The sequence below is a fragment of the Elgaria multicarinata genome, chromosome 10 (assembly GCF_023053635.1).
Source record: "Elgaria multicarinata webbii isolate HBS135686 ecotype San Diego chromosome 10, rElgMul1.1.pri, whole genome shotgun sequence".
NCBI lineage: Eukaryota > Metazoa > Chordata > Lepidosauria > Squamata > Anguidae > Elgaria > Elgaria multicarinata.
This window is the reverse complement of record NC_086180.1, coordinates 56,998,595-57,010,470: the sequence shown is the minus strand read 5'-3', so window position 1 is coordinate 57,010,470 and position 11,876 is coordinate 56,998,595.

Here is an 11,876-nt window from a genome sequence, read left to right as displayed (position 1 = left end):
TTGCAATGTTCAGTTCTCTTATACAATGCTGGCTTATATAAACCAAGAAGCATTTGGTAGCTTTTTCGAGTGTAACGGCACACAATGTACTGTTTTATATGCTGTCATTTAAATTAGGCCATCCTCTAAGAATGGGGTTATAGCTGAATTCACATCTGGAATTTATATCCAACGGCTTGGCATGAGCCCCACAGCCCCACTTCTTAAATCCACCGATAAGACCCCATGGCTACGAAGTTCTTCAAATAAGTGACATGCTTTGCTGTTGGGCCATAGTTTCACTGAAATGCCAAATGTCTTGCAGGAATAGAAAACTTAATTGGTTTGGGGTTTTTTAAAGCGTCACAAATATGACATAAGAAACACATTAAAGAAAACACCACGTTGGAGGTCATTGGCTTAAAATGTGTATAAACAGTGTGTGTGTGTGTGTGTGTGTGTGAGAGAGAGAGAGAGAGAGAGAGAGAGAGAGAGAGAGAGAGAGAGAGAGAGAGAGAGAGAGAGGCAGGCAGGCAGGGAGAGAGAGAGAGAGAGAGAGAACTGAAATCCACTAGAGGACAAAGAAAATGTGTCTTACTATTTAGGCCTGGTATTCCCTGATCTCTATTGAAGCAGACCTCGATCTGGAAACCAGAATTACCACTGAACATCTGCAAAGCAGTAGGGCAGCTTAATCTTCCACTTACCCCCTGCAGTCCTTCCCCCCTACTTTTCTCCAGCAAGGATTACATAAGCATTTGTGGGGAGGGTTCTTGGGGGACAAAGGCAGATAGGAGAGGGTAAAGCACCCTCTTCACACACACTCACTTCTCCATTGGAAATCATAGAATAGTAGACTTGGAAGGGGGCCTATAAGGCCATCGAGTCCAACCCCCTGCTCAATGCAGGAATCCACCCTAAAGCATACCTGACAGATGGCTGTCCAGCTGCCTCTGGGCGAGCCCACAACCTCCCTAGGAAACTGGTTTCATTGTCGTACTGCTCTAACAGTCAGGAAGTTTTTCCTGATGTTCAACCAGAATCATATCCTCCCTGTTTTAGCGCTGTGCAGTGGGAGCCCAGTTCTGCTACCAAACGTTGAGTCCGCTCTTCCTCCAGTTCTGATTATGGATTCAGAGAGCCTGCTCCCACAGTCAGTGAGGGGAAAATAACTCACAGGGGCTTATCCCATTGATTTCAGTAAAGCTGACTCCCAGATAAATGAATATAGGATTGCACCCTGAAATGAAGGCCATTCGTATTATTATTGCTGTTCATGATAAATCTTCACTGTGATAGTATTTAAGCAAGTTGAACAGTGCAATGTTACATATGTGGAGTCAGAAGTCCCACTGACTACAATAGGGCTTGCTCCCAGGTAATTGGGCATAGGTTTGCAGCATAAACTGAGCCTGCAGTCCTGAAGTGTTAACATAAACACAAACACAAAACAAGATCATTGACGGAGAAGGGGGGAAGTTGTCAGGAGGGGGAGGTTTCTGCAATCATGGAGCAAGTTGTCAGTCACACACAAAATGAACATAGTTGGCAAAGATCATCCATGAAAATATTTCAACAAAGCCCAGAAGGCATTCAGTGTATGTAACTGTGTGATACAGGAAATGCAACACAGAACTATCCTTCCAGATATAAGCAAATATGAAAACTTTACAGGCTTTTCTTTCTTTTCTTTTCTTTTTTGGTATAATATGATCCTTCAAGTCTAAACTTTGGACTTGTATTTCTAGTTCGTCACTCCACTCCCCACCCCCACCAAAAGACAGAGAGCCTCAACTATCCAACAGTAAAGAAATTATATAAGTATCAGTAAATAATGCAATTATGGTAAGTGATCCAATCATTTCATAAACAGATTTCAAGGTGCTGGTTTTGATTAAGCTACATGAATGCCTCTCCTTGCATCATCCTACCCGCAGCGACTTGAGGTCCGTTGGGGAGAGGTTTTTTTACTTATACCATCACCAAAGGAAGTCCAGTTTGGAGAAGCTTTTGGGCCACATTCCAGTAGTGGGTGTGGCCAAAGACAAAAGGGGGGTGGCCAAAAAATCAGCATAGTTTGTCTTAAAGTATTTATTGCCACTAACTAAGTCCTAGGAGAGGCATTTCAAGCTTTTAGAATGTGGGGGGGGGGGGGTGGTGCACAAAATCTGAGAAACCACCAAATGATTGGTGTTGCCATCTGGGGAATCCAAGAAAGCTGGATTACAACCCCAGGAGGGCTGGATTTGTCCCTAAACCTGAGGTTTTGCTAGGGGTGTCTGCCATTTGAAAATCCAACCCTTTTGGGGCCCACAGGTCCCCACTGATTACCCGGCTCGGTTTGCATTCGCGAGCCAAGCCCTGGGCTTTTCCTGAAATCTGGGAACTTTTTTCCCCAGGGCTGTTCCCCCCTCGTAAATAGAAAGTTGTGCAAATTGCGGCTGCAATTCGTGAGATTTGCATAAATTGCAGCCATAATCTGCACAAATTACGTCCAGAATTTGCACAAAATACAGCCACAATTTGCACAACTTTCTCTATTGTGGCACTCCAGCTGTGGAATGCCCTTCCCTTGGAGGCCCGACGGCAGGGCCGGTGCCAGGCTTTTTTGTGCCCTAGGCAAGGTGAGCTGCTTTCACCCCCACCACCACCGTATCCCTCCCAGCCCAGGTGGGTGGAGGCAGGTTACCTGTCCCTCACCTGAAGTCCTCCTGGCTTGACAGGACACTGCAGTGGGGTGGGCTGGCAGCTCCAAGTCCGTCCGTTCGCTGCCGCCCCCTCCCCCAGCATCCCGGCTTGTCTTTGGCTGGGAGCCCCCAGCCGAAACCAAGCCGGGAAGCTGGGGGAGGGCAGTCAGACGGCTCCACGTTCTGACTTTCGGCATGCGCCGGAAGTCAGAACATGGAGCCATTCCTTCCCCCCGCCCCGCGTCCCGGCTTGTGTGGCTGGGAGCCCTCAGCTGAAGCCAAGCCGGTAAGCTGGGGGAGGGCACTCAGACGGCTCCACATTCTGATTTTCGGTGTGCGCCGGAAGTCAGAACGTGGAGCCGTTCCTTCCCCTCCCCCAGCGTCCAGGCTTGGGTTTGGCTGGGAGCCCCCAGCTGAAGCCAAGCTGGGAAGCTGGGGGAGGGCGGTTAGACGGCTTCATGTTCTGACGTCCGGCGCGCGCCGGATGTCAGAATGTGGAGCGGCCCGTCCCTGCCCCCCAGTGTCCCGGGTTGGCTTCGGTTGCTGGGCAGGCGCCCAGCTGAAGCCAAGCCAGGGACGCTGGGGAGCAGGGCGGAAGGCTGGGAGGGAAACTTCTGGGGGAGCTTACCTTGGCGCTCTAGGCGGCCACCTAACTGGCCTCTATGGAAGCGCCGGCCCTGCCCGACGGGCATCAATGCTGACTTTATTCCAGCGCAAAGCTAAGACATGGCTTTTTAACAAAGTCTTTGATGGCTAAATTCACCAAGCTTGCACATTGTTTTAACTGTTTTAATTGGTTTTACTGCTTTTAAATTCTATACTGGTTTTAGCTTGATTGATGGTTTAATTTGTTTTTAGCTGTGTATATTTATTGTTTTATATTGTTGTATAATTTTATCTGTATGCCACCCTGAGATCCTAATGATGTAGCCCGGGATACAAATGTTTCAATAAAATAAATAAACTTTCTATTTATGAGGAGAGAAAGAAGAAAGGAAAATCTGTGTGCCAGAGTCCAGGAGGCTGAGCTGATGAAAGCTCGGAAAACTCCACCCCACAGACAGATTCCTCCAACATCCCTAGCTTTTGCACCCCTGCCTTAGAGAAATCAATGCAGAGCACTCCTCAAAATCTCATTTTGAATCCCCCTCACCCCCAAGATTTGAGAATTAGCAGTTTACTGAATCTTTCCTAAAGATATTTGCCACAGTGGACACTTGCCAGCTAACAAGACTGCAAGCATGAAGCTATGCTATGGTTTTCACAAGAGCTCGAAAGCATTTTTTAATTAAATATCATGCTTGTCTGACAAGTAACGTCGCTATTTCCCCTTTCTAGGCAATGAGGCAAGGCATTCTGAAGCTTGTTTTTCAAGCAAGAATGCAGCAAATATGTTCCTCAGTACTCAATTATATGCAAAAACTCTTTTTTTAAAAAAAAACACCAATCCAAGTGGTAAATCTAATCTTGAGGTAATAAAAGCATGGATAACTAATTTCAGGGTCTGGCAGAGAAAGAAATGAATTCAGCTCTACCATTGAGTCTGTAACTGCTTAAAAATGTTGAGATTACAAGTGGCATCTTTCATTTTCTCCAGCCCCCTTTGCTCCTCAAATTACTCCAAAATCCATATTAGCAGCATACTGGGTCAGCTCACTTGTTTTGCGTATGACCTGGAGAATACTCAAATACTGAGTCATCTAAATACTGAAATCTAAATTAGAAACAAAATGAATAGGATCAAAGAGACCCATCAATGCAGAGGCTGTGCTAAGCATGCCACATCATGCAATGCAACTTTTTGACAAGTATATTTGTCTTAGGTAACAGGCAGCATCTTCAAGTGGGTCATGGCTTGGAGGTAAAGTTTACTGAATTTGAGAGCAGCATGAAAATAAGAATTAAAGAGCAACAGAACATTTAGCATTAAAAGCCAAACAGATCAAAACTGTCTTTACTAGCAGTCTAAAATGAAATAAGAAAGGAACCAATCTCATCTCTCTCAGAAAGGGGTGCTGCTACCAAACTGCCCTGTTCTGTGTACCCACCAGCCTAATTTCTCTAGGAGGCAGGGCATGCAACAGGATTGCAATTATGGGCAGGTTCATATGGAAGGAGCCAGTCCTTCAAATATCCTGCCCCCAAATAGTTTAGGGCTTTGTAGGTCAAAAGCAGCACCTTGAATTGTACCTGGAAACTGACTGGAAGCCAGTAACGTGGTTCCACATTTGGTGTAATATGGTCTACAAAGTGCACTCCTGACAAATATCTAGCTGACAGATTCCACATCAGCTGTAGTTTCTGAACACTTTTCAAATAGCAGACCCATATGAATCATGTTACAATCACCTAACCGCAAGATATTTAAGGCATGAATCACCATGGCCAGATCTTCCTTCCCCAAGGCACGGCCCTGTTGGCATACCAGGTTAAACTGAGTAAAGGCACTCCTGGTCACTGCTGCCACCTGACCTTCCAGAATCAGCACTGGATACAAGAGCAGCCCAACCTGCATAGTTGATTTCTCAGAGACACTGCTACCCACACCAGAACAGGTTGTACCCCAATCCTGGGTTGGGTTGTCTACTGATCAGAGACATTGAGCAGGGGTTTGGGCCCAATGGCCTTATAGTCCCCTTCTAACTCTATTATTCGATGATTCTATGATCTATACCTTGATCTTGGCTGGATTGAGATTCAGTTTGTTCACCCACATCCAACCCCTTAATGCATACAGGCAGCAGTTTAGGAATTTCACAACCTCCTTGGCATCTGTTGCAAAGCTAGGTATGATCAGCATGAGACCAAAACCCAAATCTTCCAAACAGATTCATGTAAAAGAACATAAGGGACAAAACTGAGTTCTAAAAAGGCCCCACAACCCAAAGATGAAGCGTCTGAACCAGAGTTCCCCTGCACCATCTTCTGGCAACTCTCAGCCAAATAGGAATGCAACCACCATAAGTCCTTTATACCCGACATCCTAGGAAGATACCTTGGTAAGCAGTACTGAATGTATCATGGTACTGCATGGAGCAGTTAAGCTCATTTACCTTTTCAGTGTCTTCCATTTTGCAAAGTTTGATAAAGAAGGAATAATTCTGAAAAAAAATCAATTGATCTGACATTATTAAACATGCTCAAGCTTCAAGACTTACTGGCTGCTTGCACTATTATCCTGGAATTCATCTGCAGTTTCCCTTGACATGTTTTTCAGGCAGAAACAGGTGCCATTCAAGTGGGCTTGATCACTTTTGCTGACAACAAGCTCTAGAAAGTTATGTGCCCTTTTTTGGCTTACAAAATATGAGGCAAATGTCAAGTTAATGTCATATCTTACATCAAAAAAATATGTAAACAATCTTGAATTAGCTCTCTCATCTACCACATATTTAATTGAAATTTTAAATCCAAAGGCAATTGTTCTATGTTTTAGTTTGATTGAATGCAGTCAAGGTCATAGAAGATGCTCTTGACAACTGTCCAAGAACAACCTCTGATGCTTGTATCTAGGATACATTTCCACAGTTCACTTTGACCACAGGCTGGTGCAGAACCCAAAAGATGACTCTGTGAGGAAGATGACTGCAACCTCTAACAAAAGAGCGTGGAAACATTTTTTGAAGTACAGGCACTTACCTTAATGGGGAAAAATTATCATAAACTATCCACCTCTTTCTTTGAAGAGTACAGAGTGGCACACCAAGACACAGTATAAAAACTCTAACAAACTGAAGCAACAACATGGAGCAACCATACAAAGTGCTGTTTTTATTTGTAGATAAGACACACAATATACTAATATTAATAATGCCTACAATACTTATGCAAATTGTCAATGACCCTTTTCAGCCTGGTCATAGAGAGTTAAACATTTCCTCTGTGCTTCTATATGGATAGAGACATTCTGTGTGTGTGTGTGTGTGTGTGTGTGTGTGTGTGTGTGTGTGTGTGTGTGTGTGTTTTAGGGCCGAATTGAGTGCAGTTGCACATGTGATTGCCACAGAAAAAAGCAATGTGTATCACAGAACCAGCATTGGAAGAGATCTTGGGAGGACCTATAGTCCAACTTGTCAAGTTTCTCCTCTTCCCCTAGTAACATATAATCTGGAAACACATGACATCGCACACCTACATTACAGGAGGACCTATAGTCCAACTTGTCAAGTTTCTCCTCTTCCCCCAGTAACATATAATCTGGAAACACATGACATCGCACACCTACATTACAGGAAGAGGAAAAGGATCTGGATGTAGAGTTGCCATTTTTAGCGGCAAGTAGCAACTGCTTGTTTGCCATCAATGTTTCATTCTGAGCCTAATTCTGCCTTCTGCAGTCCTGTGGAATTATGAGACACAGCCCTACAACCCCATTGCACGATTCCCATCCATGTCTACACAGCAGGAACTATGCCATTGTGCAATAAAGGCTGCATCTCCTTTTGCACTAAATCAAGGGATAAAATAATGAGCAGAATTCAGGACATGCCCAACAATCCAGTCACTATTCTACCATGTAAACACAGAAGAGCATATACCTTTTCCTCTGCAGAGAAGGGCTTGGAAAAGTGTACAATGTCACCCCTTTCTCTGGTCCATTGCAGTGGAGGCTATACTCTAAATATCCTATCAAATATCCTATCAATATCCACCCAGAGAGCTGTGAACCACCCAGAGAGCTTTGGCTATTGGGCGGTATAAAAATGTAATAAATAAATAAATCAAAGGTGAATTAGATGTGCATGGTGCTAAGCCAAACAATGCTTATACCAGGTTGCCAATCATGCCACTGAATACTTTCAATGAAGTGCAAGCTATTTAAAGTCATTCTTTTCTTTGAGACAGGTCTGAAAATATTCTCATTTTATAAATGGGAATGCAAGCAAACAGAGGGATTTAATTAAGGCCACCAAAGAGATTTGAAGTTCACCTTCCCTGGTGAACACCATATACTAATTTTATATATAGAATACGTAGTGAATCCATCAGATAAGAAGCATGTTCCCTTTACATTTTCATACAAAGCACATGACCTTGCTCCTTATCGGTCACAAGCAGCTGTCAATGATGAAACTGCAGTTATTTTGCTGCTCAGTAACCCAGCCAATCCTAAAAAGCAGTTTCTATAGAAACGTAGTTAGGTAGAAGTATTCTAAATCTATGTTCTGCTTGCTTAGAGAATTAACCTTCAGAGCAGTAAATAAAGCATCCAGGATAACAGCTGTCTGAACACAACTATAAACTATGCTTAAACCGTGATAGCAACAGTCCTAATCAGGCTTACATGCTTCCCATTCCTCCTCTAGCCTGACTGCAAGACAGGGAGCATTTGCTCCCATTTTTGACTAACCGCAGTTTAGTGTTACTTGCAAACCTGGATAATGTGCAGTTACTTAGCCACAACTGACAACAAGAGCCAACTTCAAATCATGGCTTATGAAGCTAGTTCATTTCAACAAACCATAGCCAGGAAAGTGGAATTTGTGAGTGCAAGATCTGCCTAGGTTCATTCCCATAACACAACCTATGACCAAATCCTGTTTTATTTCTTATTTATTTAGCCAAGCGGAAAAGATGCTTGCTAGCTTGAAGTTTTGTTTTGTTACTAGATCAGTGCATAAGATCTATTGTCGAACTCACAAATGAAGACTGCAAGTTACCAAATCGTAAGAATCACTAGCTTTGCTTCTACATTTGGAGGCTACAATTTGGAACACTACATCGAAATGTTCAGAGAATTATGATTTCAGTAATCCTTACGACAACCTTGGCCTGGATCTGTCATTTTTAAAAAATCAGCACAACACCTGAACAGAAATTCTGTATGTTTGAAACATTTTGCCATAGTAGTCAATGACAATTAGTGCCCAGTCACAAATACCCCTTGCTTAGGGAAGGTACTCGAGAGGGTCATGGCAGAGCAACTGCAGGCACTCCCATTCCAGTTTGGGTTTCGACCTGGACATGGGACTGAATCAGCCTTTCTCATCCTAATGGATTACCTTTATTGAGAGAAGGGCAGTGGGAGTGTGACCTGGTTAATTATGCTCGATCTCTCATCTACTTTTGATACCACTGATTATGGTATCCTTCTGGATTGACTCCAAGGGATGGGCATTTGATGCACTGTCATAGTTGTTCCAGTCCTACCTGCAGGGTTGATTGCAGAGTAACACTGGGTGACCATTCATTGGCCCCTTGGAAATTGAGCTATGGGGTTTCAGAGCAGCATCTTGTCCCCAATGTTGTTCAACATCTACATGAAGCTGCTGGAAGCAGTCATTAGGAGATTTGGAGCAAAGTGCCATCAGTATGCTGGTAACACAAAGCTCTATCTCCCTTCGACATCTGAATCAGGTGAGGCTGTACAAATTCTGGATCAGTGCCTAGATTTAATGATGATCTGGATGAGAGTCAATAAACCAAAGCTGAATCCTGGTAAGATGGATGTGCTATGGGTGAGCGGTTCCCAAGTCTGGGAAATAGGCACATTGCTTATTCTGGACAGGCTTACACTGCCCAGTGTAATATCAGGCCTGTAGTCTGGGGATACTTCTAGATCCATCACTGTCCCTGGAAGACCACAGTGGCTAAGAGTGCCTTTTGTCAACCATGGCTTCTCCTGGCCAAGGATAGCTTTGCCAATGGTACAGGCACTAGTAACCTCGAGTGGATTACTGCAATGCAGGCAGCATTGTGCTGCCCTTAAAGCTGTTCGAGAAGCTAGAGGTAATGCAGAATGAAGCTCAGCTGCCTCTTTTCCGTAAGATACTCCTTTGCGAATAGAACTGCACTGGCTGCCTATTTGCTACCAGGCTAGATTGAAGGTTTTGGTATTGGTGTACAACCCCCCCCCCCCAAGCAGCTTGGGACCAAGACACCTGACAGTGCCTTCTCCATTTACCAACCTGCTCAGTCACTGAGATCATGGACCTATCACTTGATTGGAGCCACCTGGAGAAGAGCCTTCAATGTGGTGGCCATCATGGTATGAAACTCTTCTTCTGCTGGTAGGTGGGCACCAACATTGTTGTTTTTGGTGCCAACCCAAAACATCTTCATTTAGAAGCCTTCCTTAACTGACCAGCCATGGCTTTACTGGACTATTTTAAAAATATGATGTTTTATTTTTTTTCTTTTGCTCACCACTCCAAAATTTGTTGAGATGTGGAACAGTATATAAATGTTGTAAAAAAAATGAATAAAACAGGGTTTCTAAATGCTTTTTCCTCCCCAAAAGTATACTTTTAATTTTGTACAGACTGAACTCAAGCATCCCTGTATACATGCATGGCTGCCATCCCAAAGCAACATCATATCTGAATTCTGAAACAATAGAGGGAAACGGAATTTAGCAGGGCAGGGGGAGAAAAAAGAAAATATTGTTGTATTTTAATTGTTTTAATGATATAGTATCATTTTATGGTTATTATTATTATTATTTATTTATTTATATAGCACCATCAGTGTACATGGTGCTGTACAGAGTAAAACAGTAAATAGCAAGACCCTGCCGCATAGGCTTACAATCTAATAAAATCATAGTAAAACAATAAGGAGGGGAAGAGAATGCAAACAGGTACAGGGTAGGGTAAGCAGGCACAGGGTAGGGTAAAACTAACAGTAGAAAGTAACAGTAGAAGTCTGCACAACATCAAGTTTTAAAAGCTTTAGGAAAAAGAAAAGTTTTTAGTTGAGCTTTAAAAGCTGCGGTTGAACTTGTAGTTCTCAAATGTTCTGGAAGAGCGTTCCAGGCGTAAGGGGCAGCAGAAGAGAATGGACGAAGCTGAGCAAGGGAAGTAGAGGCCCTTGGGCAGGCGAGAAACATGGCATCAGAGGAGTGAAGAGCACGAGTGGGGCAATAGTGTGAGATGAGAGATAGGAAGGAGCTAGACCGTGAAAAGTACTTCTTTTATTATTATAAACTGCAATCACCAATATTGTAGTAAACCTTGGTCTCTTCCAGTATCAAAGACTTAAAACACTGTTAAAAAAAGCATGACAAAAAGAGAGGGAATCCTAAAATCTCCCTGAATACAGATTTTGAAACATTGTCAGGGAAAGCAATCCTATGGCCCCATAAAAGTAAACAGTGTCTGGGGAGCCATAGAATAGTTTGGATTCCTGTTATCAGAGAGTTTGAACTCCCCTCCCTCTGCCAGCATCCACATCTGAGGCCCCAAAATCAACCTTGGAGGGAAAGTAAAGGGGGTGTCCCCATGGATACAGGGGGCTGGGGAGGCTGGCTTACAAGGAATCCTCTAGGCTCCCCAGCCTCCTTCCCTCCCTGACACCTCAGCTAGATAACTGAAATGCAGAGCAGGAGGTGCACAGATCACTTCTGCTGCTCCCCACACTCTGCATTGGATGGCCATAACCCTCCAGGCTCAACTTACAGCCATCCCCACAGGAATGCACCTTTAGTCTCATTTTCTGACCCACCACTACCAGCAGAAACACAGGAAGCTGCCTTATATGGAGTCAGAACATTGGTCCCTCTAGCCAAGTATTGTCAACACTGTGGCTGTCCAGGGTTTCATGCAGGATTTCTTTCCTCTCCCTACCTGGAGAAGCCACGGATCAAACCTAGGACCTTCTCCATGCAAAACATGTGTTCCATCACAGGCCCTTCCGTTTCTGCTTTTTCTAATTTGTCATTTTTCTCGTCTTCGTGGGGTTCTAAAAACAGATATCCCTGGACTAAGACAAGCTTCTCCACCATTTCATATGACAGTTCACTCTATGAATTGGTATATTTCCAAACACAGACCATTTCTTTCACATGCTGCAGAAGATGGGAGGAAGCTGAAGCAACAATTGAAGTCACTCAGATGCTATGCTGCATGAAGGCCTTGCCACCATGCTACTAGGGCGATAGAATCCCAGACTATATTGCTGGATTCTGCAATACTGAAAAGTACCTTTCCAAAATCAAGTCCCAAGTGTGCTGCTTGTTTTGTAATCTAGGCAAATGCAGTGCTGTCATCACTTTTATTTCTGCCTTAGGCTCTTGGTCCAAGGGATTTGCAGCAGCATGAATTGGCTGTCAACAAAATTCTTCCGATTTCTCAATAAAGTTTTACTCTTTATTTTCTTCTGTACTTCTAACTGGAGGGACTCACAGATCAGGGGCACCGAACCTTAGGCCCAGAGGCCAAATCCAGTCCTAATCTGTCCCTCCAGGGCTCCTCCAAGGGCCCCACCCCCTTC